This window comes from Sminthopsis crassicaudata, chromosome 3 (assembly GCF_048593235.1).
Source record: "Sminthopsis crassicaudata isolate SCR6 chromosome 3, ASM4859323v1, whole genome shotgun sequence".
Lineage (NCBI taxonomy): Eukaryota > Metazoa > Chordata > Mammalia > Dasyuromorphia > Dasyuridae > Sminthopsis > Sminthopsis crassicaudata.
Window position 1 is genome coordinate 27,069,224 of NC_133619.1, and position 14,049 is coordinate 27,083,272.

The window sequence follows — 14,049 nt, forward strand, 5'->3', positions numbered from 1 at the left end:
TAATTTAAGGATTTTAAATTGTCAACCCATACCCTTCTCTTATTGGTCAGTTAGTTCTTCATTGGCGCCATCCAAGACAATCGAGGTGTTTTATTGCCGGACACGATGCTCCCTCGTTAAATTCCACGTAGGACAGTTTTTTAGAGAAAACTCAATAGTGTTTGTCAGCGGCCAAACGCTCTCCGCTCTCCAAAAGCTCTGCCAATGGAGATTCCTGTGGGTGCGTTGGCCATTCTTTATCGGGAATGGGGAAATTTGCATTTCTTGATGGACTCTTCCCATCTTTTCTCGCCTAACATCAGTCACTGGAAAGAGTGCCACCACAGGCCATCATTAACCTTCCCAATCTGCCTCCAAACAAATAGTACAAGAGCTCACTAATTTGAAGATCAAAAAGCCACTTGTCCATTATATAATTGGAATGAAAGGCAGAATGTTGCCGTTCTGAAGCGCACAGTAATTACTAGCTGTTAATTGCTCTCTCGTGGTGGCTCACTTTTAATTAAAAAGAACAGCTCGTCGCAGGCCGATAAGCAATGGTGGCCGACCACTGGTTTAATCAACAAAGCAGAAAAATTTGTTTCTGCCGCGGCCAACAACAGCTTGAGAACGCTTCAGATGTCCAATTGAGATTAAAAACTGTCTATTTAGTGCAGTCAGATTTTATTTTAGCCAAGGAAAGGACCATTTGAAGTCCGCCAATGCGAGCGTCCCCACCACATCCCCGCTGGTGCAGCGGGGACTAATCACTCGCTCGTGGGTGTGATCAGTCATGTAAAGAAATTTAGCTACTTTCCTCTTGACTCCATCATTCTTGGGTAATTGGCCTGTCTGAGGTGAGTTCCTTTTTTTTTTCTTTCTTTCTTTCTTTTTTTTTAAAGCGCTTTAAAGTATAGAAGGCCCACAGACTGTGCATTTAATTACTGTTCATATTTCATGTGGTCGAAAGGAGTTTCATCTAAAAAGAAAATGATTTACCTATCTTTAAAAGCCTTCTATGCTCTACTTTGTTGAGGTTTTCTTTTCTTTTCCCTTTCTTCCAGTGGTTATATATTTACATGCCCCAGAAATGTATTTATTTCAGCATCAAAGTTCACACTGTCAGAGGATTTGGTCTTCCCTTCTTTCATTGAGCATCCATAAAAGATAGCTACCTTAAGCTGGGAGGGAGAACAGGATAGTAAAAGAAGACAACATCCCATTAATTCAGGGGGGTTCCTCACTAAAGTCGGGGGGTCTTTGGTCTCAGATTCCATGCTAGTTCTCTATCCACCAGCATTCTCAGTTTTAAATTTTCCTTATTTTCTGTGCCATGGATTGGTCCACTTTATGATAATGCATGTGTCTGTGTATGTGTGTATATATACATGTATATATTGTGTAGTATCATGATATAGTGAAAGAAGAATGGGCTCCAGAGTCATGGTAGCCTCTTCTCTGACCCATCTTGATGGCATGATCAGTTCCCTAGCTTCTCTGTACCTCCTACTATCTTCTCTCAGACTATTAGTTGCATGCAATTATTAATCTACTTTGATAGTTTCCTCCCTAGGGGTTCACTATGTTAATTAAACTACATTTCTCTATACATATAAGATATCCGTAGATACATACACTTACCTATATAAAGATAAACACATAAACATCTATTTATATTCATGTGGTTACCCTGTCAAGGTCATTGGCCAATAGAAGTCATGCCCAAGACCAAAATCTTCCTCTGAATCACATGACCACAGACAATCCTTTCCCTGATCTACCCAGATGCTAATATAGACCAAAGCTTTTTAAATTGTAGGTGTCTCAGCCCCATATGGGAGTAACCAAAAATGTGGCAACAGTAAAAGATATCAAATATTCCAACAAGATTTAATTCTTTATGTAAAAATAAACAAGCACAGCCATCTCATTAGTATGCAAATTTGCTTTCTTTTTTAATAAATGATAAGCTTATATGTATGTGAAAGAATCATTTTAAAATAAATTTCTTTATGATTTATTATCAATAAATGCTTGATTTATATACTTGTATATATTTGTTTTATATATCTATATACCCAATGTGGTGGAAACATTTCTTGGGTTAAAAAGAGTTGCAGGTGGAAAGAGTGGTGGAAAAGTGGAAGAACTGATGTAGACCACTCTTGTCCCATCCCCACATATCTTAGTTTATTTTGTGTATGTGTATATTTCTTGTATGTATTCAAGTTTTCTCCCAAGGGAATGCAAGTTCCTTGAGGATAAGAGTCAAACATTTTTGTCTCTGTCTCTAGCACAGTCCCCAGAACACAGCCAGTATTTTTTTTGAAAATGCCTAGGTTTCTTAAATGAAATAATCTAACCTCTCTGAACCTCACTTTGCTCATCTGTAAAATGGGGATTAGCCAGGGTCGTTCTGAAAGTCAAATGAGATAATGAGCATAAAGTGCTTTTCAAGTGCCACCATAGAAGTTGTTGTTCATGGTACTATGCTTTGATATTCCTCTACAGAGTGAGGCAGTATGGCAGAATAGATATAGAGTGGGCTTTGAAACCAAGACAATCTCTAGTTTATTATCCTGGGAAAATCAATTAACCTCTCAATGCCCTAAGCAATTCTCTATGATTATAAGTTATAGAGAAGGTGATGCCAAAAAATGGAGCTCCAGTCAATGGGCTGCTTAAACATCAGCTCCATTCCTTTTAGAGCAGCATCTGCTTGGTCATCTCAGACTAAAATTATTTCCCACTTAAGCTTAAGTGGTGCCTTGGGGAGGATCTTGTTTTGACATGCACTCAAAACAAATATCTCTCTTTCCTCCTTCTCCTCCTCCTCCTTTTCCTTCCTTCTCTTTTCTTTCTATCTTCATGACTTTCTGTCTCTGTGTGTCTTTGTATATCTATCTCTCTCTGTCTCTCTGTCCCTCTGCTTCTCCCTCTTTCCCTCTCCCTCTCCTCCTTCCCCTTCCCCTCCCTCCCTCCCTTCTCCTCTCTCTCTCCCCCTCTCTCTCTCCCCTTCTTTCTCTCCCTCTCCTTCTCCCTCTCTCTTTCTCTCCCTTCCCTGCCTTCCTCCCTCCCTCTTTCTCTCTGTCTCTCCCTCCCTTTCCATGTCAGGAAGTGTCTCCCTGTTGAGCTAACTTATGAGCTAACCACACAGCTTATGATCCAGGTGATTCAATTATGTGACAACCCTCTGGGTTAAGATGTTGACAGGTATTCTACCTAAAACTTCAAAGCTTTCTTGAAAATACATGGCAATCTCTCACTGCTATGGGCTTATTCCACTCAGCTCCTACTCTGCTTTTTATATCTATAAGACCTTGCTAGTGACTAGCCACTGCTCAGAGCAAATCTTGACTTCTATCCCTGCATTAAGGTAACTTTATGATATTACATATTTATACTGAGTATAAAAAAAACTTTGTCAATAACAATGTCTACAGACTAATTATTTTGGGTTATTCTCCCTCTGATCCTGAAATTGTATTCCAGGACACAGGTAGCAGCAAATGGATGAGTCAAAGGATGCTAGTGATGAGCAAATGTAAATCTTTGTCACAGAAGATTTAGGAAGGGATCTCTGAGATCATTTAATCCAATTCCCTCATTTTAAATATGAGGAAACTGAAGCCCAGAGAATGTAACTGATTTCCCTGAAGTAACAGAGTTGGTTAATGATAGAGATGTGAATTCAGATCTCCTAATTCTTCAGCAAATACTCCTTCTATCCCCTCAAATACTTCAAGAAAATAAGGGCTTCTTTCTATTCTTCAATCACCTGCATATTTATAGATGATTCAAAAAAATCAAGTGCTTTCTGAATTCAAAGCACTCTTCAAAGAACTGGAGATAACAAAAACAAAAATGAAAAAGCCCTGCCCTCAATGAGCTTACATTCTCCTGGAGAATACAAGAAGGAAAATACAAAGTATATACCAAGTAATTCCAAGAGGAAGAGAGAGAGGGAGAGGGGGAAAAGGAAGAAGAAAGATGTCCAGGAAGAAATATCATTGTGCCTTGAAGGAAGGCAAAAATTCCCTAAGACAGAAGTCAAGAAGCAAATATATCTCAAACATTAGGAATTGCTATCTTATGATGTAGAATGTGAAACACCATACATGAGTAACATCTAATAAGCCATTCTGAATAAAATAAAATATATGGGAATTAATCTGGTGCAGGTTTTGGTCCAGACCTATGCCTTCATCTGGGAAAATGGCCCCTCACTGCAAGTAAACAAAATTCTGGTGAGGGCCTCCCTTCTACCAATTTAAATCCATATCTTCTCTGCAATGTATAGTCACAGAGGGTTGCTTAGGGGCATTGAGAGGTTATGAATGATTTGCCAAGAGTCCCATACCCAGGATTTGAAAGTTCTTGACTTTGAGGGCCACTCTCTATCTACTACCTGTCACATGAAAAGGAGTAATACAAAAAAATGACTGAAAAGGTAGGTGGGAGCCAAATTGTAGAAGGCTTTTAATACCAAGTTAGGGGGTTAGAGGCAACAGAGAGCCACTGAAGATTTCTGAGGTGGGGAAGACTGATGTGGTCAGACTTGTACTTTATTTTTTTAATTTCATTTTTATTAATATAAATATATTTATATAAATAAAATAATAAATGTATATAATTTTATTTTTTGAATTTCATTTTGAATATCAGTTTGATTAGGTATGTGAAGGGTAGATGTGATAGAAAGTGCCATCCACATCCAGAGAGAAAACTATGGAAACTGAATGTAGATAAAAGCATAACATTTTCATCTTTTTTTGTTATTTGTTTACTTGCTTTTTTTCTCTCTCATTTTTTTCACTTTTTTTCTCTCTCATTTTTTACACTTTTGATCTGATTTGTTTTGGACATCATGACAAATATGGAAATATGTTCATATGAATTGCACGTGTTGTACCTATATTGGATTGCTTGCTGTCATAAGAGTGGGAAGAGAGAAAGATTTGGAACACAAGGTTTTGCAAGAGTGAATGATGAAAACTATTTTTTAATGTATTTGGAAAAATAAAATACTATTCTTTTTAAAAAGGTGATTGCCTGGAGATAAATGGAATGAGTTATAAAGGAAATCCTAGAATTGCTTTCCTAAGCATTTTCTACCTGCTTTAACACCCACTTCCACTACTAGATACAGTTATCACCGAGTTAAGCCCATAATGCCATGGGCTGACCAGTAAGGCAAAGAAGAATTTGCCTGCTGGTTTTGCTTTGAGGAAGAAAGGTATGTGTTTGAAGAGGGGAGGATCTTTTAAAATCCCAGGAGTCCATGGAGACATTCATATGAGAAGCTGGGAAGACTAGAGTTCAAATCCTGTATCACATATTAGCTCAGTAATCACTTGGCCTCTTAGTCTCAGGTCCCTCCTCCATAAAATGGGAACAATGTTGATACCTACCTCACAGACTTATTGATGTGATCAAATGAGATAATATTTGCAAAATGCAATGGAAACCTTCAAGTGCTACATAAATGATAACTATTAGTAGCAGTTATTATTATGTAATGGTATCAGAAGTTAAGCAGATGAAGAGTGCCATTGGCAATTATTTTTTGGCATAAGTGTTCCTTTTGCAGCATCCTACCCTAAAAATCACTGATTAAAGAGGCTAGCTAACTCAGGAAAATACTGTGCCTGCCAAAGAGCAGCATCTTTTTTAAGACAAAAGATAACCGTATAGCTGCAGATGGGGGAAGGTGAAGAACTGGTGCAACATTATTTTTCTCAAGCAGGTACCAAAGATAATCAAAGGCTTTGCCTTTCTTGATGTAATGTTCCTTTCTAACCATTCCTCTATAGGGAGCAATAGGAATCTCTTTAGTTTTCAGTGACAACCAGGAAGACTTTAGAACTACGATCAAGCCCAACACCAAACCCAATGTCTTCAGTGAAGTATATGTGTCTTCTTAGTCACAAAAATAAATCTCAACCTAGATTCATTCTACCTGCAAATAAAATCAGAGAATCAGCCAGTCACTTGACTAGAGGGGAAACTGGAGGGTTCAAGCATCTATATCCCAACCTAGTCAAGTAGCAAAAAATATATAAAGTACAGAAGGGGCACTTATACTCAATTCTATACCCACTTGAGCAGCGAAAGAATTCAGGCTGCAGCTACAAGGTTTCCAATTCAATTCTATTCAATATAACAAATTCAGTATTCTTCCCACTCTTCCAAACCACCTAAATCAAAGATTTTTCTTGTTTCTGCTTTGCTTTTCCTTTGTCTTTTCAAAACTTATCACTGAAAAGAGACATAGCTTAGGAGAGTAGAGTCAGTGTCAGAATCAGGAAAACCCAGATTTGAATCTGCCAGCACATACTAGCTATGTGACAATGGGAGAAGCAATTGACTTTTCATGACTCCTTGAGAGCTCTCAAAGACAATATACTTCATACAGAGGAAGTTTCTTTACTTGGAATTCAATATACCAGTGAAATCATATATCCAGTCTTTTACACCAAAAAATCCCTACAAATGAAGACTTTGCTATGACTCAAAGACCTTGAGCAACTTCTGCCTTAGCTTTGATGGACTCTAATTTTTCAAATTGTAAAATATGGGATTTGAACTAGATGATTTCTGAGATCACACCCAGGTCTGAAACTATGACCCTGTCATCCTGTCAATCAATCACTGAGCACTTATTAAATACTTATTCCATGCTAGCAATGGGCATTCCATGTCCTATGATAAAGAAGAGATGGGAAGGATGGGAATCTTCCAAATGGGATTCTAAAATACACATTCAACTGAATCGAATTCAATTAGCACTTATCTGTCATCTACTCTGTGTCAGGCACTGCCCAAGGTGCTAAGGATACAAAGGTAAAGACCAAGCAGTTCCTCTTCTCCAGGAGTATAGTTGGCTAAGGGATCCAGTGTAGACCCAACTACATACATATTACTTTACCCACAGTTATTTCAGGAGGGTTAAAGTACTGATATCTAAAAGAGGCTGGGGAAAAGGGGAAATCAAGTCAGAAGAGGGCTCTTGTAGGAGAAGGTGTCTGATTCATGCTTTGAAGGAAGTATGAGATTCTGGGAGATAGAGATGAAGAGGTAGTGCTCTAAGAGAAGAATGGGGTCCCAGGAAGATTTCAATCATATGTTAACTCAGTTCCATCAATCAGCCAGGATGGGAGCATCCAGGGGGTAAATATGTGTCTGGTCACTCATCTGGGACAAGCACATGGTTTCATAACTGGAGTGATTCATTGAATTACCAGAAAAGCATCATCTCCTGGCAACCAAATCTGTGTTGGAAGGTAACTCTGCTTTAGGCAGACTATATACTTCAGGGCAATGTCTTTACCGGGAATTACTAGACATAGACACTCTAAGAGACAGCCTTATACAGTGGAAAGAATATGAACTCAGATGTCAGAGGACTTGGGTCTATCAAGTCCTAGAATGTTCCACACATCCATTCCTATAGGAATGGACCAAAATGGTCCTCCCAGTATGTCTATACGTCCTCTTCCTGCCTTCCTCATTGGCATAGGGCCCTGCTGTATCCCCATTTGGGGGATTTTCTTGGTGAAGAAATGTGAATGGTTTTCCATTTCCTTCTCCAGCTTATTTTACAGATGAGGAAACTGAGACAAATAGATAATAAATATCTGAGGCCAGATTTGAACTCAGGAAAATAGATGAGTGGTCCAGTGCTCCATGGCAGCCCCTGGCTGCCCATCCAAGCCCAGAAGGCTGTTGCTTTCTCAATGCCCCCCTCAGTGAGGGTGCAAGTCTGTCTTGTTGTTCCTCCTCCTCAGCCAGCACCTGTCCCTGGGAGCCTGGGCTTTCCCAGATCTCTCTGGTGGGTGGCTCCCCTCCCCTCCTCCTCCTCCAAGCAGCCCCTGCCCAGACTCGTTCTCAGGTTTATCAGAGGAAACACTTGCCCTTTGAAAGGCTGGCCTCCACACCATGACAGATGAATCCAGTACCGAGAACTTCCTTCAGACAGAGGACACTAATTAGGATGAAGGCACTTAGCACACAATGAGAGTTGACATCTGACAGGCCCCTCTCTGCCAGCTCCTCATTGTCTTACTGTCAGCTCCTGTCAGCTCCAGGCTTAATTACATCCTGTTTACAAACATTAGGCCTGACTTCAGATGAAGCCTTAACAAAAGTTGACAAAGGTCAGGGTCACGTCACAAGGATGTTATCTGTCTGTGTTCACCTCCTGATAAAGCCGGAGGACCAGGAAGATGGCTGATGTGGGAAAGAGCTTTCCCCACACTCAGATGTGTGGGAATCCCTGAAACGGCTAATCTCTGAGCCCACACTGCAAAGTGGAGGCCCTGGGGTTTCTTGGAGTGTGCCTAATTCAGGAGACCAACTGCAGAACAAGCAAAAAATTGGGGATTTCAATAGGGATGACTGTTGTGTGCTAGAAGATAGAGCTTGGGATATGTTTTCCAATTCTTCCTCCTTTTCAGGCCTTATCTGTAAAATGGTTTCCAAGATCTCTTAGACTATGATTCTAATTAAACTCATTAAAGTTGGAAGCCTATAATATTACAGCTGGACAAAACCAGAGAAGTAAACAGGAGCTAGTTTGAGAAGGGAGGACACAGTTAATAGGGCACTCAGGAAATGCTTCCCAGAGGAGATGATGTCCAAGCTCAGATTTCATAGATAGCATTTTCAGAGGCATCAATGAGAAAAGAACAGTCTGGTCATGGAAAAATGCTTACAAAAATACTGGGAAGCAACTACTTGTCCAGTACAAGTTCCACAAAGACTTTATCTCTGCTAGTTAAATCATTCCAGTGGTATCCCTCTGTTTTTATAGGTACTGAAAGGTGATTTGGTGGAAAAGCAGGAAAAGATGTAAGAAGACTTTGGCCCAATCTTCAACTGTACCACACTGATTATGTTTGGAATAATCTCTAAACCTCAGATTTTCCATCTGTCAAATGAGATCATTACGCTGAGGCTGCCTCCTGATTTGTGAAAATGAAATATCAACTCCTTAAATGACAGGATTGTTTGTCTGTTAGACTTCTTTCATGCAGTTGCTGATATAGTTTCCTGATGGTAACAGGCAGTGTAAAAATGCTTGTTCCATTGAAATTAAATTAATTGATGTTGTTGAGCTGTAGGTTGTCATTTTTGTTTTCTCTCAATTATTCTCTCCAATCAATCCCCAGGAGGACTCAAAAACATTCAATAAAGTCTACATGCTCCACAAGATTATGTGCTAGACCCCTCAAAAGGTCTAGGGAAGCCCATGGATGCCAACTCAGAATCACGTTCTTAAATAAATAAAGTAAAATCCATAAAATTACAAAGGAATCCAAAAGTTGGTGAAAATTAAGATGTAATTATTTTTCCCATCCAATTTCCCATTCATTGATCAAGGGAATGGAGAGGAAGGATAAAGAGAGCCCAACTTTAGAACCCTTAGTAGAGTGAAAGGACGGCTTGTGTTGAGGTCAGAAAGCTAGATTTAAATTCCAGTTCCAATTCTTGCCAACTGCATGACCCTGGATGAGATATTAAAAGCCTCCATTACCTCAAAATGAGTTAGGCCTCTGACATCCCTAAAACAATGATCCTCTCTTGCTAAACTTTACTCTACCATTATTTTTTCTTACTCTTTTTTTATTTTTTATTCTTTTTTATGTCTTTCAACTTCATACTTTTCTTTCAATTTCCACAGTCACTCCTCCCAAATCCAGGCTCTCATCATCCCACGAGGGGATGACCATAACAGCCTCCTAACTGAACCTCACTTCCCCCAATCCACCCTACCAGAGTCAGACAGAAAGTGGGTCCAGGGAAACAGATAATTGCCACATGATTTCAGCCCAACAGTCCTGCCTCCCCCATCACCACCCCCTTTCTAAAAGAATTATGAGGTATCCTAATTTTTTTAATTAAAATGTTAAATAGTTCTAGGCCTGGGGCCAACCCCTGTCAAGTGCTGTTTGTTCTAGTCCCTCAGGTTGACAATGAAACATTGTTAACTATTTTTGACTATGACCCTCTGAACAGGTGCACACCAATTCAAAGTTATGTGGTCTGGCCCATATTTCCCAGCTCTAGATTATGTCATATGGGACTGCATCAAAAACAAGACCACAGCTTAAAAAAAAATCTATAACTCTTGTTTCTCCTTGTCTCTATAGTCAAAGGAAAAAGGGAGGGAGGAAGGAAGGAAGGAAGGAAGGAAGGAAGGAAGGAAGGAAGGAAGGAAGGAAGGAAGGAAGGAAGGAAGGAAGGAAGGAAGGAAGGAAGGAAGGAAGGAAGGAAGGAAGGAAGGAAGGAAGGAAGGAAAGGGAAGGGAAAGGAAGGAAGGGAAGGAAGGGAAGGAAGGAAGGAAAAGGAAGGGAAAGGAAGGAAGGGAAGGAAGGGAAGGAAGGAAGGAAAAGAAGAAAGGAAGGAAGAGCAAGTAAGTGTTAAATACTCATGCTGTAAGCCCTCTTACTATGAACCTGACTTTCAGTAATAAACTGAGTTCCATGAAATCAAATTAAACTCCCCAGGTACCATAATCCTTCAACTTGCTTTAGTCCCTGGAATGGATTCCCTAGTTCAGAATGCAACAATTATGAAAAGTGAGGAGAAAATGGACTCAGGGAAGTTGGCCTGAGTTTCAGATTTGTTATGTCTACCATTTATGTGACACAGTATTTGGAATGGGCTTCTATCAATTAGGAGAATACTTTTCTGATAGTGATTTGTGTATGAATGTAAATTGAGAAACACACACAAAAGAGGAGAAGGGGAAAAGATGTAGCTCGGGCAATTCCTCTGGACTCTATTACAAGAGGCAGCTTAGTACGGGGGAAAGAACTCTGGCTGTGCTTCAGAAGTTCAGAGAGCTAGAGCTGGGAGAGACCTTTGAATCTATTGATTCTAACCTCTTTCTTTTATAGCCAGCCCCACTTTGAGACCTGCCCGAGTCCGCAAAATAAGTGTTCCAATGCTTGTCTTTGAGGGGAAAGGGGGAGCACTTATTTGACTTTCATTTCACAAAGCTGGGTGTTCCACAGGCAAGTTTTTAACTTAGTCCCTCAGAGTCCAAAGAAAGTGTTTTTTCTACAATATCATGCTAAATTCAAATTCTGGCTGTGACATTGTGTGACTAGCCTCTGTGGGCTTCAGTTTCCTCATCTGTAAAATGAGTCAGTGGAACTCAATGCCTCTGATGTTCTCCTCTGGAACTATGATTTTAAGCTATAGCTGAATGGAAATCTGCACTGGCAGACAAAGTCCTCACACTAGGAATTCCCTATGCTGACATAGGTGCTTCAGGGTTCAGTCCCTTTTCCTAGTCTACTCTCCTGCACACTTCAGTTATTTCTATGTGTAAATCATAGCATCAGGATCAGATCCCCCAGATTGTCACCATAGATAAGTCACTGGAAACAGAAAAACTCAGCTCAAACATACTTCGGACACTTTGCTGTGTAGTTCTGGGAAAGAACTTTTCTGTTCCTCAGTTTCTTCATTTATCAAATAAGCATGATAGCCTAAGATCTCTGCCATCTCGAAAGTCTATGAATCTCTGAACCAATAAATGTTCCTTCTTACTCGGGCATCTTGTTTCCCTTCAAAGGTCAACCAAATACCACCTGTACATCAAGTTTTCCTGATTCCCAGCTGCCAATGCCTTCTCCATGTACGTTTCTTTTTTATACATGTCTATACATCCACGTTATCTCCCTCAAAAGAGAGAAAGCTCCCTGAGGGCAGGAACCATTTCATTTTTGCCTTTTTATCCTTTGCATTTCAGTCAGTGCATAATAAATGCCTGGCGAATGAATGATTGAATCAAAGGACTTTCATTAGCCAGCCCCACTTTGAGAACTGCCCAGGTCCTGCAAAATAAGTGTTCCAATGCTTGTCTTTGAGGGGAAGGGGGGAGCACTTATTTGACTTTTATTTCACAAAGATGTCAATCATAAATACAACTCATTCTCCCATCAGAGCTGGGTTACAGCCAGAGGTTTTGGCCTCTGAAAATATAGCTCTAATATTTCACAACATCCTCTACTAATGTCTGCAAAAGCATGCTTGACTAATCCAAACAGAATTTGCTGGGATGGGGGGAGGGGAGAGAAAGAGATAGAAAAACGCACAGAGAAAGGAAAGAAAGAAAAAGGAAGGAAAGGAGAGAGGAAGGAAAGGAGGGAAAAAGAAGGAGAGAGGAGTGAGGGAGGGAGAGAAAAGGAGGAAGGGAGGGAGAGAATGAATGAGAATGAGGTAGAGGGTCATAAGTAAACCAATGCAGTAATACACCACATACATTTCTCATTTTTGCATGTGCAAATGTTTCTGTGTTCAGTGAATTCCAGAAATTCTGCACACATTTTCATAGATCACAGCTTTAGAGAAGGAAGAGATGTTGGATGGAGAGTGAGCCTTTCATCAATCAGTCAACCAATTAACAAGTATCTGGCAAGTATTTCCTGAGTATCAAGCATGCTGTTGTGAACTAGAAGTAAGTAGGAAAAGCAGTAACAATACCTGACCTCAAGGGACTTCTTTTGGAAGAGACATTATAAGCAAGCAGGTGGCATAGAATTATAGAAAATGCTAGATCTGGAGTCAGAAAACCCCAAGTTCAAATCCTGTCTCAGATCCTTTCTTATCTTTTTGACCCTTAAGTAGCAAGTCATTTAGTCATCTCTGCCTCAGTTTTCTCATCTGTAAAATGGAAATAATACTGGCATCTACCTCCCAGGTTATTGTGAGGTTAAATGAGATATCAAATGAGAGTCACTTTTTGCAAATATATAAATGTTAGCCCTTATTATTAAATATTCAATATATCATATTATAGTATATATTATCACATTAATATTATTAACATGTTACATATTATTATACACTAAGGTCAGCACATACAAGATAAATGTTGTTATTCAGTCATGTCCAATTTTTTATGACCCCATTTGAGGTTTTCTTTTCTTTTCAAAGATACTAGAGGCTTTATCATTTCCTTTTGCAGTTCATTTTACAGAGGAAGTCACACAACTAATAAGTATCTGAATGGAACTCAGGTCTTCCTGACTGTACCATGTAGCTATCCACAAGATGAACAGAATAGCACCCACATGTCTTACAGATAAGACAGCAGAAGCCAATAATTTGTCAAGATCATAGGTAGCAAGTGAGCAAAACCAATGAACTCCAGAGTCAGCCTCTATCAGATTTTTGAGAAAATTGGTTATGATTCTATTTATGCTGGGAATATTTTGATGGACTAGTGTAGAAAAGACTTTGGTCAAAGAAATACAATCTGGCTCTATGGAAAAGTGACAACTGGGAAGAAAAATATTGCTGAAGCATAGCTCATTGCGTGCTATTTTACAATGGCATCAACTGGACTTTCTTTCTTGCTTCCATTGACCTTTGGAATCAAATGCAGAAGCTTTACTAGGGAATTTCACCAGATGTGACTTTTCTGAATCAGAAAAATAAACAAATGGTTTTAAAGAAGAGAACTACAGATAATATATTATTTTTAAATGTTTAAAATGTCAATGTATGATCAGAATAAAAGATGATTGAGGACAAGGAATAACCAATTAATGGGCTGCATGCTCCATTGGTATCTGCATAGTATTGTGTTAAGAGAACACTAACCCACTAGCACATTGGATAGATCTCCCATGATGAATTTATGGAAGGACAAAGGATGGGCAGATAAAGACTGGTTGCAATCTTCATCAGTGGAGGGATTACCTTGATTAGTAAGAGCACACAGGTAGAGAGAGGGCAGAGGGCCAGAGAAAGATGAAAAAAGAGATCTAATCTATTCAGCAGAAGAGAAGGTTTTGGGGGAATGTGCCTAAAACTTGGGGTGTGTAAGGTGAAAACAAGATCTCAGGGGACCAATGAAAACCACAGCTCTGTAGAGCTATAATCAAACTGGAATCCCGATCAGAATGGCAGACTGAATCCAAACTATATATAAATAGCCTATTCAGTGACCATTCTCAATCTTGAAGAATCCTGCAGCTCTAAGCACCCAGTTTTCACCTTCCTTGGGACATCCAAGTCAAAACAAACAAGATCCCAAAAATAAAACCCCATTTT

General features: G+C 39.6%; 1 protein-coding gene across 1 annotated transcript in view; it reads right to left on the bottom strand.

The window, feature by feature from the left end:
• MECOM (MDS1 and EVI1 complex locus) overlaps positions 1 to 14,049 on the bottom strand; it is a 678,098-nt gene that overhangs the window by 496,573 nt on the left and 167,476 nt on the right. The window lies entirely within an intron of this gene.